General features: G+C 42.8%; 1 long non-coding RNA gene across 1 annotated transcript; it reads right to left on the reverse strand.

Moving 5' to 3' along the window:
• Window positions 1-7,593: 7,593 nt before the first annotated feature.
• On the reverse strand, window positions 7,594-14,169 carry LOC141747376 (uncharacterized). The gene is made up of 5 exons (XR_012588702.1): window positions 13,836-14,169; window positions 10,980-11,967; window positions 8,422-8,491; window positions 7,888-7,976; window positions 7,594-7,710 (listed from the first exon to the last, which is right to left on the reverse strand). It is a non-coding gene; the product is annotated as an uncharacterized LOC141747376 (long non-coding RNA).
• Window positions 14,170-14,410: the final 241 nt, after the last annotated feature.

The raw sequence follows: 14,410 nt of genomic DNA on the forward strand, positions 1-14,410 counted from the left end.
AGCATCTGAAGCACCTGCAAGGAACATCACTGTACTGGTCTTTTCTAGTTGTACGTGCAATTAGTTGTGTCAAACACAGCAGACAACAGATGGAGCAATGGCCCTAACCTTGAATATTATTATTTTGTTATCATGTCTTAAAATCTTCGTTTCAGAACATCACAAATGGCAATCAGAGTATTTGTATTTCCAGCAACAGAAGGATGGAAGGAAAATAAGAAGTGTATACTCAAGAAGCAAACATAAATTCAATTTATAACTTCTTCTTTTTAGCCTAGCCAGTGCAATTCATATAACACTATTTAAGGCTTGCTTAATATTGCACATTCCCACCACTGTCCCATAACATCTGCATTCTCTGAGGTAATACGAGGCTGTGCAATCTGGTGTAACTGCTTTCTTGTCATTGTCAGTTAAATCCTAGAGTCTGAAAAACTTCCATAAAGTGAAAATTTAGATGTGCTTTATGTGCAGGAGATCCCATCCTCAACTTATTGACATCAGGTTTGCCTATACCACGGGGGATAAAAGTAGCGTGATGCATGAGAATCATGCCTGGACTTACCCAAGAAATGTGTTTGACTAACAAGGTGAGCCAATTCAGAATTAAATAGTTTTTCAGGCTAAACAAAATCAATATTATTTATAGGATGTAATAGTAGGCCTAAAAAAAACATTTCTAGCTTTTTAAAAATAGATAAAGCGATATTGATTTACAAAATGTAAGGCATTAGGCTGCTCAGATACACAGAACTGTCATGTAAAAGATCTAGGTCGAGAAACGCCAATAAAACTACCATTCATCTAATTAGTCGAAGAGCACAGTGAAAGGTCAAGCAAGGTTAAAGTGCTCTGTCTAGCGTCTGATATTCCTGCAGGATGACAAGTTATTCTTTATGACCAGCTTTAATGATCGTCTCCGACGGGCCGGTGGAGGCTGTGTGCTGCCTGGGCAGAGGGGCTGCAGCAGGGAGGCACCAAGAGCCGCCATCACGCCCCGTCCCCAGCCACGGCCGACCCTCTGCTGAGCCCGCTCTAACGGCAGTGCCATCGTTTACACCCCCATAGCAAGAGAACTGGATCTGTAGGATGTTTTGATCCAAAACACGCACGGATACATTAACTAGAAGAGAAGGTAAGCCCAGCTTCCTCGCCCCATCCCTTCTGCTGCAGATCTCCGTGAGGAGGAGGAGTGCAAGTGTGCTGCTGAAGGGCAGACGTGGTGGGATGCAGCCAGGAGTTATAAATGAGAACGTGTATGACCCAGAGCTGCTGCATGGAAGCTCTCCATGCACACCAAGAGATACAGCAAAGATCCATCTAATAGGGAGAAAATGCCAAAATTAACCTACAGCAGTTTCCACAGAAAAGAAGAATCCAGGATTTGGTTTCTATTCTGGCAAATGGTGAGGACTACACTTATTGAACTCGACTGTGATGCATTTTCTTCACAAGAACTGATAATAGCAAAACCGTCTCCAAATTAAAACATTAGTGCATTTTTATGTGATATTGATTAAAGTGGGTGGACTTTGGATACCGCAATATGAAGGATGACAGTAATCGACATGGATGAAGTACCAGTAGAAACACAGCAAAAATTCAACAAAGATCAAGTGCCCGAGTAAGGGAAAGTGAAGGAAAGAGGAAGAGACTAGAAAACATTTCTCGAGGGCAAAAATAAGGTTAAAGGATGATCATTAACGTGCTACTGGCACTCCACAGTTATAACGAGGACTGTGCAAATGACTACATAATAAAGAATAATAATAATAGTTGGGTAGCGGCAGCTAGATGGGAAGAGGCAGAGGACAATGGGAAGATCAGTCTAATAACAGAGACATTCTGCCCTGACTGTGGCAAAGGGCTTGGAAGATGCTCAGAGGGAGGAAATCTCCATGGAGATTCATGAAAGCTGTTCCTTATTATTATTTTGCAGAGGTATTTCTACCCCTGCACAAGCCCTGAGGCCCACTCAGATTTCCTGAAGGTCCTAGAAGATGAAACCTACCTTTGAAATGGGAAGAGCTGAAGTGTAAGCGGTGCTTTACAATCTTCTGAAGGAGGAGGTGAGCTACCTACAGGTCTACCTGCAGAGAGGCTATGCAGTGCTGCTACCACGCCATGGCCCCAGCGCCGACAACCCACCTCTCCCAAGAATCTCCTCTGCATTTTAAAAAATCACTCGCGTTTCAACATGTCACATTTCAGGTTTTTGTTTCAAAGTTGTCTTCGTGTTAGATTATTGACCAAACACAGGAGTCTGGGTCAGTATCTTTATAGAGCAGAGAGGAACAGAGTGACGAGGGGAGGGGAAAATACTGAAATGTTTGGTTTTACTCCATGATAACATATGCACCTCTTATTTTCTGAAACAGAGCTCAGTTAGTCAGGATATAAACCATTGTCACTACTTGCAAAACCTGAGCTCCCTCATTCACTATTTTCTATAGCTGCAGAATTAATAGGATTGATTACAGCTAGCATTCGACTTGCTTATATTTTAATTGAAAAGGTTCAGATATATTAAAGGTTTTCTACTATCAGCTTTTCAGATGGCAAGCAATGACGAGGCTGATGGAGCTACCAATGCAGCCAATTTTTAAGTGGGATTTTGACTGCGAGGGTTATCGTCACAGGAACCTCTCGAGTGCCGGCACATATTTCACTGGCAGAAAGTAAAAAGTACTATTGTGTTATGTATTCCGTTCAAGTTTCTCATTTGGAAATAGTTATGATTGTCATCCTTGGCCAGGTTTAAATTGACATTTTTATCACAACATTCCTGGCATGGTACTGCAAGTTACTTGCTTGTGAGTAGTTATCAGCTGGCAAAAATTTAAAAGGAGGTTGGCTGATTAAAATTATATGCCAAAAGCTATACGGAGACAACAAAATAACCAAAAGCAGACAAAGCCAGCAAAAATACTTTAAAAAAAATAAAAAAAATCTTTTCAGAGAAAGGAAACTTATACATGCAAAAGAGTCATAAATCACACATCTTCATTTAATATTTGATCATCAAAAAGCTAATAATTAAAACTGGGAAGGTTAGGTTGGTCAAGTTTTACAGTTGAGCGCACTCCCTGTGCATGCTCAAATCAACGCTTATGAGATTAATTTATAAACTCTTAAAATTCTGAATCTCCAAGGTTTATGCTCTCTGTGCGTTGTTTGCATAATGCAGTTTTATACTACTAAAGCACTACCTATAAAGGGATTATTTTCATATTCAGCACATTAAAGATACAGCACAATTCATAGATATCGTACTGTGTTTATGCCTGAGATAGCAGGTAAAGTGTCTCTCGTTCTGATTATCTGTGAAGCAAACGTAGGAACGTGCATGTTTTGGGAGAGAGTGCACCCTTAGTGAAATTAATTCCCCAATGGTTTTATTAAAGTCTGCAAATTGCATTATTTTCCCATCATATTTGAAATATTGCACTTCCTTAATGCTTGCTCTAACCCATGGCATGCCATCTTCCCTGGGGTGTCTAGACATGGTGTCTTAGATTTATGTGTATGATCTCAGTGTGTTACAACATCACTCCTGACTAATGCATTATTACAATACTTACATATATTCCCAAGTGTCACTGTATTGATTAGAAAATCACCAATCTGCATATGCACACCATCTGTGCTTCAGAGAAGCAAAACATGCAGGATAACATTTGCCTCACTCAAAGGGAAATTCAGATACTACTAAAAGAACAAATGGGAACCCTTTTTTTATGTTTTGTTTTGTAAAATAACAAAGCCAAATGAATACTGTTTCTGCAAAACAACAGTCCATGCCCCTGACAGTTTAAAAAAGAAGCCTCTTCCACTCTACACAGCGAGGAGATTTACCTTTAGTTACAACATGCAAACCATCTGCCCTTTTAGAGATAGCAAATAATATGGAAGGGAAGTGCACTACTGCTGTAATGAATTTTAAAAATCTCAGCTCAGATGCAAGAATAGGGGACTTTTCATCAGAAGGGGCTGTAGTCAGCAGCGAGTCCTTTCTCAGCTGAATGCTGCAAGAGCGGTTGTAAAAGATGAATGAGGCCCTTGCTTACTGGGGTGAAATGCTTTTAAAGGACAAGAATCTGCTTATCTTTGATTGATTGCTCAGTCTGATACTTTCCTTTATAAAGTTTATTGACTACAAGCCCATAAATCAAAGAAAAACAAATCACAGGTTCAATTTTGGGGGCATTGACATCCTGCCATCTTGCAGCAATAGCTTAGAAGTCGCAGGGCAGGGAAGAGGAGGGATATGGGGGACTCATGGAGACAAAAGCATCTATTTCAGGTAAACCATTGCTTCAATTGCTTATAAATGATTATTCATTTGTGCCCTATAACATTTTTAAGTCAAGAGAAAAATGCAGACAACCAAGCCGCCCAGATTATTTTTTTTTTTAGGTCCTTAAATGCAGCATTTACAATTACCATACCTACTTTTCATTGTGTTGCTGCGTGTCTCTCCGGGTCTGTGAGATTACAGTCACATTCCCACACATCCCTCACCCTCTGTAAGGATGTTACATTTGCAATTTAAACCGTCAAAGCGAGAATCAGATTTCTTTCGGGGGGATTTGAGGGTTTGGGAAGCTTAAAATCTCTACGCTGAAACACCCCATACAGTCGCATGTAAGGAGAGCACATGCCATAGATCTTGCTCATATGGGGCATACGGTATAATATGACAGCACGATAATACAGATTAATTTGTGCTGTTGACCTTGACACACTGTTCTATTGTGTCTTCTTTTAAAGTCAGCACTCGGGTCACTGGAACATCTGGTGTTTAACAAAAAAATCCCATTCTGAACTGCTAAATGTGTTGAAACAAATGGTACTGTACTATCATTACACAGCGCAACCCCTCTGCTAGGGGTCTAATTTCAAGGCTACCCTGGCTGAACTACATTATTATTAGTGGTTTTATAATTCACATCTTGCCACAGTACACAAAACACCTAATTATCAAAAGTAGCCTTTTAAAAGCTGGATTGTGTTCCACGTAACCGGGACTGACTGTCGCTTTCTTTTCATTTTATCTTTGGAGACATCTGGAAGGGCTCAGCCCGCACTGCTGAACCTCCTGGCCTCGACCCAGCGCAGCACTTTAGCATGCACATGTATTTATCCACATAAGTAGCCCCCTATGTTTTAGCAGGACATGCTTTTCAGTCATGTGCACACTAGACTACCTCGCTGAGTGTGTCAACTGGGTTCACCACGTCGGCTAGAAATTGCCCAGCGCTCAGTATTGCGTCCTCCGCATCTTACACCCTGTTATTTTCCGCTTGTGCTCGAATCTGACCCAGTGCTCAGCGCTGGGAAAAGCTGATGCAGCCTTTTAGGGGGAGGCTGAAGATCGGGGGGACGGTGGGTAGCAAAGAGTGAGCAGCTTTTTTTCACAGGAGTAACACCACAGTGTTTAACATGAAAAAGAAAAAGCAAAGGGCGATGACTCTGCCCTAGAAGGTATGCCAGCACCTTACAACCCCTCTGATACCGCTGCCGTCCCCACGCCTCTCTCCCACCGCTCCCCCAGCTCTGTTTCCCAGCAGGCATTCTCCATGTCACCAAACACACCGGTTGTCTCTGCAGGATCCTAGGGAATCTCACAAAGCTTCCATGGAAAGGACTAGCAGTTTCCAGCAGTCCAATGACCTTTTCCTGACCCGAAGCAGATCTATTAGCGTTTCAGCTTTCCCAATTAGTAGGGAGGCACGCCACCCAAGCTGGGCTCTTCCAACTGCGTTGTGTTTGTGCGGTGAGTCACGGTGGGCTGATTCTCCCCCGCTTCACAAACCTGTCAGTCATTTATGCCCCAGCAAAGCAAGTATGAAATGCTACAACTCCACTTTTTTACCTGATTCGCCCTCGCTCCGCAAGTGCAGGCAGAAAGGAATTATCCCTGAGAAATACAACAGTAGTGGAGTCCTACATATCTAATGTATCATCCTTTTTTTTTTTTCCTAAGGTGGAAAAAATCCCCACAATCAAGAGCAGGGAAAATTATTGTAGGCATCTATGAACTAAAACATGAGAGTCTGAATGCCTGAGAAGGGACCTCCAGCTCCTGAGAAAAGGGAACACTGCTGAGGCAAGCGTGCAGGTGTATTTACAAAGAGCAAGGGATGCTCATGCTGAGCCAAGAAAAGAAGGGGTGACGGGAAGAGGATCGAGGTCATTCAGCACAGGAAAGTAATGGCCCCAAAAATGCCTTTGACTCACAGAAGGAGGAGGAGGAGGCGGCTGTTATGCTCTGACTTGGGCCAAGGTGAAGTCATTTCCAGTTGTCTTAAATGCGATTTCTGCCATGAGGTCCCAGCTGATCTCCATGAGAAGTTTGTCTGTGGTTACTGAAAAGGAGAAAATAGAGAAAAAGACTGACACCACTGAATGAGAAGACAGCATCGAGCAATCAGTCGCCGAAGACCTAATCTCATTAACTCCTCCTAAGATTTCAGACGTCAGTCTGCAGTTGGCAGCTAGTGGAGAACTGAGTACAATGAGGCATCTTTTAAACACTATTTTTTCAGGCCATCTTCCTGATCTTTTTATACTTGTTTGTTCTGCAGTTTCTTAGAAGTTACAACTGCTGAAGGAAGTAGAGAAAACCCAGAAAAAAAACCCCAAACTAACCTGCTCTCCTATGCAGCTTCACGCCGCTGGGTCAGTGATTAACAAAGACAAGGTCCTACTGCAGGGAAGCTAAATGGAGTTCATTATGGACATGAAAGTTAGCAGGGCCAAAAAGGTGAGACTATAGGAAAGAGGATGAAATAGGAGCCTAACAAGTGTGGATTTTACTTCCTCAGTGCAATAAGGACAGCTTTCAACTACCAACTACTCTAAAAAATATGTATCTAGATAATAGTGCCTTTAAGATAGGTGCTGTCCTGTGTGCTATACTGTTATGTATATATACTCAGAAAATAAAAATTATAATGTATAATAAAATTCTGTGTTGCGCTGCAGCTGCAGAATCTTTGTCTTCCAGACTGAAAATTTGTTTTTGCACTTTTGCCTGGAAAAATTAGGAAAATGGAAAGAGAGATGAATAACATTTAAGTGGGTTAGGATGATGTCATTAAACCTGGGTGGAGACATCTACCTCAAAACCCCACAAAACTACAAGTTTGTCACCAGTGCTCACTGCTTGAGTGCCTTGGGAATGCCAGCGCTTCCTGGGGGTGCTTCCCAGCAGCAGACTTCCCGGAGAAGGAGACTACAGACAGTTTGCTCCTAAACACACCGACAGAGCCTGGAACTACAGCCAGCAGACACTGAGATACCAGAGGATTTTCTCGGCCCTGAAGCCTGCAAGCGGTGGCCTGTGTCTCACTTGCAGATAATTTTTGGCCACACACTGTGGTACCAGGTACCTGGGCAACACAAAGAGGGTAAACTCTTACAGTGTGTCATATTTTTCTCCCCAAAATTGACAGTGAGTAATCGATCTTTCAGGAGTACTTTTGGTTTAGGACATTTCCACGTTGATTTTACACTGGCACTACCCCCTGTTCCTGTAGTTTGTTAGAGAACCTGAAGTTTTCTGCTACAGCTGCCAACGTCCTGTGTTACCAAAGAGTCCAAGTGGCTTCATCACAACCCTCCCAAGATGACGTTTGAGTAGGTGCCAGTCAACTGATGACCATGAGACACTGGCCACTGCAGAGGTTGCTTAGAAGTGGAGTTCACCTGCAAAAAGTGTATGTGATGGTGAGGCTAGAAAACCAAGTACTTTTCAAAATAAGTTATTTGATTAGCCTAGAAAAAACAGGCCCAAAGGAGTTATGAAAAGTAGCAAACCAAAGTCTCAATGAAGCTTCAGTCTCCAAGAGATCAAAGGCTCCTAAGGAGTGTGTAGGCACATACCTTTGCCAGAACATACGTCCAGTAACGTCAACATGTAAATAAACATGACTTGAGGTCCCTGATTCCAGGATTGCTTGACACCTAGGACACTGGGAAGAAAAAAGAAAGTGGATAAGTAGCTGACGAATAGCAATATATTGGTCCCTGTAAGTAACAACCTCAAGGATCTCTGTACAGATCAGCACTCTCAATAATTTTAACCATATATAGTATACCAACAACTTATTTTACTTTATTTCTTTTGTTGCCAACGTTTAAGTGTCACATAAATTATTCTTCTGAACTAACAATCATCGTTACACTTTTCTGGGGAAGGGGACTTCAGACCTTTTATGAGACACCAATTAGGAGATGATCTGTTGTCAGATGTTACAGAGTATATTAATGTGGCGTCAACTTGTTTCCAACAGCTTTTTAATGGAAGTGAATTCAACAAGCAGCACATCCTAGAAGGGAGAAACTGTCCCCGTTTGCACTGCTGCGCAAAGCAAACCTCAACGTAAAGCAAGAGGGTGGACACAAAGAGCTACTTACCATGAGCATCCCTAAGCAACTGCAGTCTCAGCAGAGAAGACAGGGATGAATCAATGCAAGTCTGAGTAAACTAGGCAAGAAGAAAAAGGAACAAACGGACAAAAATGTAAACTTTCAGCAGTCATTAACATGATAATTTTGATGAAACTTCCTAGGACCCTACAGCTACATTGTTCTTCAGAAAGTGAAGGGCAATTTGAAACAGGGCTCGATGATTTAAAATTCTTAAATACTTGTGTGAAAATCTGGCTTGTAATAGCAAAAAAACACCCAAAACATAATACTGAAATAATAGCAAAACATAATACTGAAATAATAGCACAAAAACTGGCACATGATGATAATTATATTGCTAAACCATGTAAGATCTTGAAAATATCATACTTTTAACATTACTCCCACTGTTACATGTTCTCAGACTTGAAGAGAAAATGAAGAACCTAGTTTGTTATTTTGCTGAGATAATAACAGTTATAAAAATAGATTAACTGTCAGTATCATGAATTAATATCAGAGAAGTACAGAGGCTCAAACAGCAGACTTAGGCCATAAGCAAAGAAGCAAGAACACAAAGCTTCTGCTTTGACCTGGCAGAGGATAGCCACGTCGCTACTGCGGAAAAATGCTTACATAAAATTAAATTTGTGTTTAATAATTCCATGTGCTTCTAAAATCTACATTTTGTTTTGTTCTACATACAGAGGCAGCTTTTGATGCTAAAGCATAACGCACTAGCTACAAAAGCTGATGCTCAAGTTAAAAATCTGCAGGTTTTAGTTCATGCTTTCAACCTTTTTTTCTCCCCCCCCGTTTTTTTTTTAAAGAACCTCTGAACGTCTAAATGATAACATGTTTCAAGTAGCTGCTCCTTCCCTGGAGTTGAACAAAATTGAAAAGATCAAAGTTAGTGCAATCTTGTTCAAAGGTGAGGAGGTGAAATCTTATGTGTGCTGGAGGATCAGAGCAAATAGAAATGTACAATGCTTAGTGTGCGACACCTGAAGCCCACTTTCATCAAGGTACCTCATTTTCATCTGAATTCAGAATGTATCTCATTTTATGGTAAAATAAGGAACAGCACAGGATTAGCTTGGTTGCAAAGAAAAGAAGCCCTTGCCCAACACTGGAAAGTAAACATCAGTAAAAGGTGAAAATGGTCAATTTTTTTTTAGAATGACTAAATTCACCACATTGAATTGTATATTCCTTCTTTAAGTAGCATTTATATAATTGAGTAAGATGAAGCCATTACACCCACGATGTTTCAAGTATCATAATGCTGTTGATAGTTGAAGAGTTTCTTGAAAAAAACACTGTGTTTTGAAGGGGGCTGCAGAGAGGGACATCTAAAAAGGGTATGTTTTTTTCCATAAAATCTTCATGTGACTGATGTGCCCTGACATAATGTATCACGATGAAATACAGCTGCCAAAAAAGAACTTCAAATGATGCCCTTTTTCTGGAGAGAAAAAAAAAAGTGATAAGAAAATAGGTACCTTTTCAGCAAAAGCTTTTAAAGCTTTAAAAGCACAGCAACCAGTAAAAAGGTTCTCAGGTAAAGGCTCCTTTACTCAATTTTGTCTAAGTACCTAGAAGCTAAATGGGGGGAAAAGGGTATGGAAAATAATGCTCCAGCCTCCATGAGAACTGGAGGCATCCTGAACACAAGGCACAGGAAGACAAGAGGATTTTAACGTCCTCGTCCTGCCATGGCATTTTCAAACGCATGGGAAGATCCATTTCCAAATTATTGGGAGTTGTGCTAGATTACGATAATAACGCTGATCTGAGACCGTTTTAGCATAAAGCTGGACTTAAACAGGGCAAAGCAGTCACAAACGTGCAAACATTCAGGAGCTGAACCGAGATCCACATTTCCATTGTCCCTTTCTGAATACGTAGAGTTTCTTTTGCACATCTTCCTCTCCTAGGGCTGTTGCTATAGGGCTCTCAAATTCCAACCCGTACTTCGCTGCCTGAAAGCAGTAAGTATTACCTATACATTGTCTATTACGGATCAAACCTTGACCCAAAAATCAGTCCAGAGCAGACTACTATAAAAGTCTTTTACATACAGCCCTCTCGGGAGCAATCCCACACAGCTGCCTGCCAAAGCCTGTTTCTCAAGGATTCACCCAGCACATCCACTCCCAAATTCTCACTTTTGTTTTCTTTCAAACCTCGACCCTGACAGAAAATCTGCTTTAAAAAGTGTCTAGTTTTCCAGTGGTAGCTCCAGAAAACAAACTGCTGGAAGTAGAGCATGCGGAGATGCTGGGGTCTGCAAGCTGGGCATGAACTGGGTTCGGGGACAGGGCAGAGACAAAGGTGACAAGACACCCAAAGAAGAGAGATCCAAAGATTAAGAAAGGACATGCAGAAAGTGTCTGTGTCCAGCATAACATGTGTGCACAATTAGACTGGGTGCAACTGAGTCCTTCACCAAACTACTGCCTTAGTTGAGGTCAGAAATTATGTTGTTGAAACTTGAGTGCCTTCTGGATTGTCAATTGGCTCACATCTCTACTCGTTTTCCTCTTGGCTACATAAACACCCACCTCCATCTATCACAAAGTATGATCCAAAATGCACATAAGCAGGTCCCAAAGGGGCGACGCAATCTGCTGGTTCACACGTGTTAGCGCAGGGCTTAGAGTAGAGAAATCAAGCTCTCATCGTTTCCTCTTTATCAGCATTCCAGGTCACCGTTTCTTATTTTACCTTTGGGGTACGGAAAGAACCGATCTATCATCCCACGTCCATGGCCAGCCTCCTGTGATTAATCTGAGCAGAGAACCATGAAAACGCTGTGGGTACGCTGAATCTCTCGATGGCAGGGAATCTCTATGTGTTTCATAAGAAACGTTACATTGACATAAAATATCTCAGGCTCGGTCACGTCGTGCAGCACAGAGTGGGTGACTCACAAGCAGAGGTCGTGCCGACTGTGTGTCTTTACGCTTGAGTTCGCTCTTGCGTTTTGGTGGCATGTAGACAGTCATATTTGCTGCTTTGAAAGGGGTGACCTGCTGGGGTTTCGGGCTTCTTCTGAAGTGCTCAGCAGAACTGACTTTGGGGTATTTCTTTAACCAAAAGTTTCTGCGGTGTTCAGACGCCCCCAGCAAATCTCCTAGGCTCCTTTACACACTGGTGTTTTGCATAAATCACGAACAGTGCGCTGTAAGCATAAAGACGGCTTTTAGTCACTGCAGACACCACCAACAGCGCCGTGTTTCGAAGCTTCTCGTTCCTACGTGACTGCCCCATTCGCCTGCACAACCGAAAACGTGCAGCCAGCCACTACGCTGGTGCTCGCGACAAAGTCTCGCAAGGTGGGATAATAGGTCAGATGTATCATACTGTTATTGTTCCCTTCTGTATTTGTGTTTGTTATGGACTATAAACCCTGATGATCCCATGAAGGGCTGTGACCATGAATCCCAATTGGCTGAGCAGCGCTATTTCATGGTGGGGCGAGTCCGGCGGTAACGAATTCAGTCAACATAATGATTTCGGTTTCACTGCACCGCTCTGCTTCCTGGGAACCTGCAGAAGATGAGTGACTGTGTCGCCATCATAAATTCAGACACACACACAGACACATATCACGCTGAAATTTCTTACAGAGCTTTAAGTCCCAGTGAAACGTCAGACTAATAAATATGGTGATCGTATTTGCTATTTGGCAAAAATATTAATTAACCAGGAAAAGTTAATAAAAAATATATTCCCCAAAATTATGCATCAGAAAAAAAATTTTTCTTATTCATGGTTATATGAATGCAAAATGCCATGGATTCTTCATGTTTAATACCTAGGGGATTTATAAGTATATTGCATCCATAAAACTTGTTTCATCAGTACAGTACGCAGCCCAGATATGCATATTTAATTACTCTGAAAGTAATTTACTTGTACAGATGGTGGTATTAGAAGGTCTTACTTCAATTTAAATTACTTCTATTTGAGAAATAATGTTATTTTGCTATGAATCCTGAGTGAAGGATTCACTCTTATTGCAGATGAATAATACTTGACAATTGTAATTAATCTGTGACCAATCTAATATTTCCTCGATAAACATTTTGTTTCAAATTTTACAAACCAGAGCATCCTCTTTCCGGGAGGTTGATCTAGTGGCATTTCATATCCCAACCTGCGCACTCTGAGGGACCCCAACATGCTCTTGTGGTAAGTGAATAAAAAGCCACGGAAGATTTTGTTGAACATCCCCGAGACTTCCCAAGGCAAAGAGGCATTGCGAAACGGTTTGCATCTTTCTGTAGATTAAGCGGGGATTAAAGCAAACGGGTGCATTTCAGGAAAATACCTGCCAGCCATAAGATTTCAGTGACTCCATGTGCACGTGGGGAGTTTGGGACAAGCTTTTATGGGAAAGAATTCAAAATATCCTGTCCTGCCCGCGGGCAGCGAGCTCTCCCAGCAGCACGGGCAGCGGGGCTGTGCTGGTTGCCCACCCCGCCGCCGTCCCCCGGCTCGCTCCGCTCAAATAACAGCAATTTCCAGGAGCCAGCGTGCAGCAGAGACAGCGAGAGCTGGCAGCGCCTTGCATTAGCTCTTACACCCTTCCTGGGAAAACACGACTGCTTCTTCAAGCGAGATTATTTTCTTGTACAGCACCGTAAAAAGGTCTACATGTGTTTGTTAGAGTTTCTTCAGCAAACATCCGTCTTTATTAAAGCGCTGGCTACCTCAGAGGTGGCTGCCGTGGTTGCTATGGTAGGCATTCGTGTTTTATTGAAGGCTAAATGGCCACAACCCCCATAAAGGGTTCCCAAGTGACCCTAAAATGTTCTCTGCCCTCCCCTTCCTCCACCTCTCCCTCCCCAGGACAAAACAGTTTTTTGACAGTTGATCTGATTTTGGGGGCCTACCTGGAATAAGGGGCTTTGTCCCTTCTATCTATGTAACTTTGACCTTGTGGCCTGGATTTAATACAAAAAACAAACCTCTGTGGACCTGATTCAGAGAGCTGGAAAGCGCCCAAAACTCCCAGAGAGTTCTGGCGGAGCTGGAGATGTTGGGGGAGCTGCACCTCTGAGCCATTTTAAGACCACCAGTGCCACACGCTTTTGTCACACTAAAATTGGGGGGAAAAAAAATATCTCGTCACACCGTCTGGACCAGCAATGCCATATATGAAAGTCTGTACCGCCCAAGCTGGGTGACACAGCCTGGAGAGCAGACATTTCACCCAGGCAGGGCAACCTGGGTGCCAGCGTAGAGAAAAGGGACAGGACACGTCACCCCATTAGTAAATCTGCTCCTGCTGTAGCAACGAGCCGTGATGCTCTGGCTATGGCTGGCATTCAGTTGCTGGGCTGCTTTTCTTTTTAATCATCCTAATTAAGAGAAAACTTTACCTCCTTTGTCTTTCGTGCATTTACACTTACACAAAATTTCCAACAGCGTCTTTCCCAGGAAATTTAAGCACATTCGCTTCCACTGAGTTTAAAAGGGATCAAGGTCACTTCTTTTCAATTTTGAATATTTTTCTTTTCTTTTTTTTTTTTTGCAGACTGTCTGTGGTTGCCGCATCTGGTAGTAACTACCCAGCACTCCCATTGTCCCGCTTCAGTTTCCTGGCCGTCCGAGTTGCACAGAGCTGTGCCCACGGCCACCCCTCGTGTGGCTGCGCAAGGGTGGATTGGAGCGTGTCGGTCACCCTCAGCTCCTCGCGCCTCACCCTTCAGCAGTGTTTTCCCCGGGCCATTTCCCGCCAAGTGTGCCCTCTCCAAGGGAATAGCATCCCTGCTTGTCCTCATCCCCTCAGAGCCAGGGTCACCCCACAAACTTCCCACTGCTCCAACCACCCTGGTGTGCTGACTTTAGCCCTTCAAAGACCCATGACAGCCACAAGTAGAAGCGAGAGGCTCAGCATAGGATCAGAACGTGCCTGGTTAGCAGGCTGCCGGCTGGGGTCCATCGCAGGTGGTGGGGAACGAGCCGGGGAGGGCGAGTGTGGCAC

Source organism: Larus michahellis, chromosome 8, assembly GCF_964199755.1.
Source record: "Larus michahellis chromosome 8, bLarMic1.1, whole genome shotgun sequence".
In the NCBI taxonomy this organism is placed as follows: domain Eukaryota; kingdom Metazoa; phylum Chordata; class Aves; order Charadriiformes; family Laridae; genus Larus; species Larus michahellis.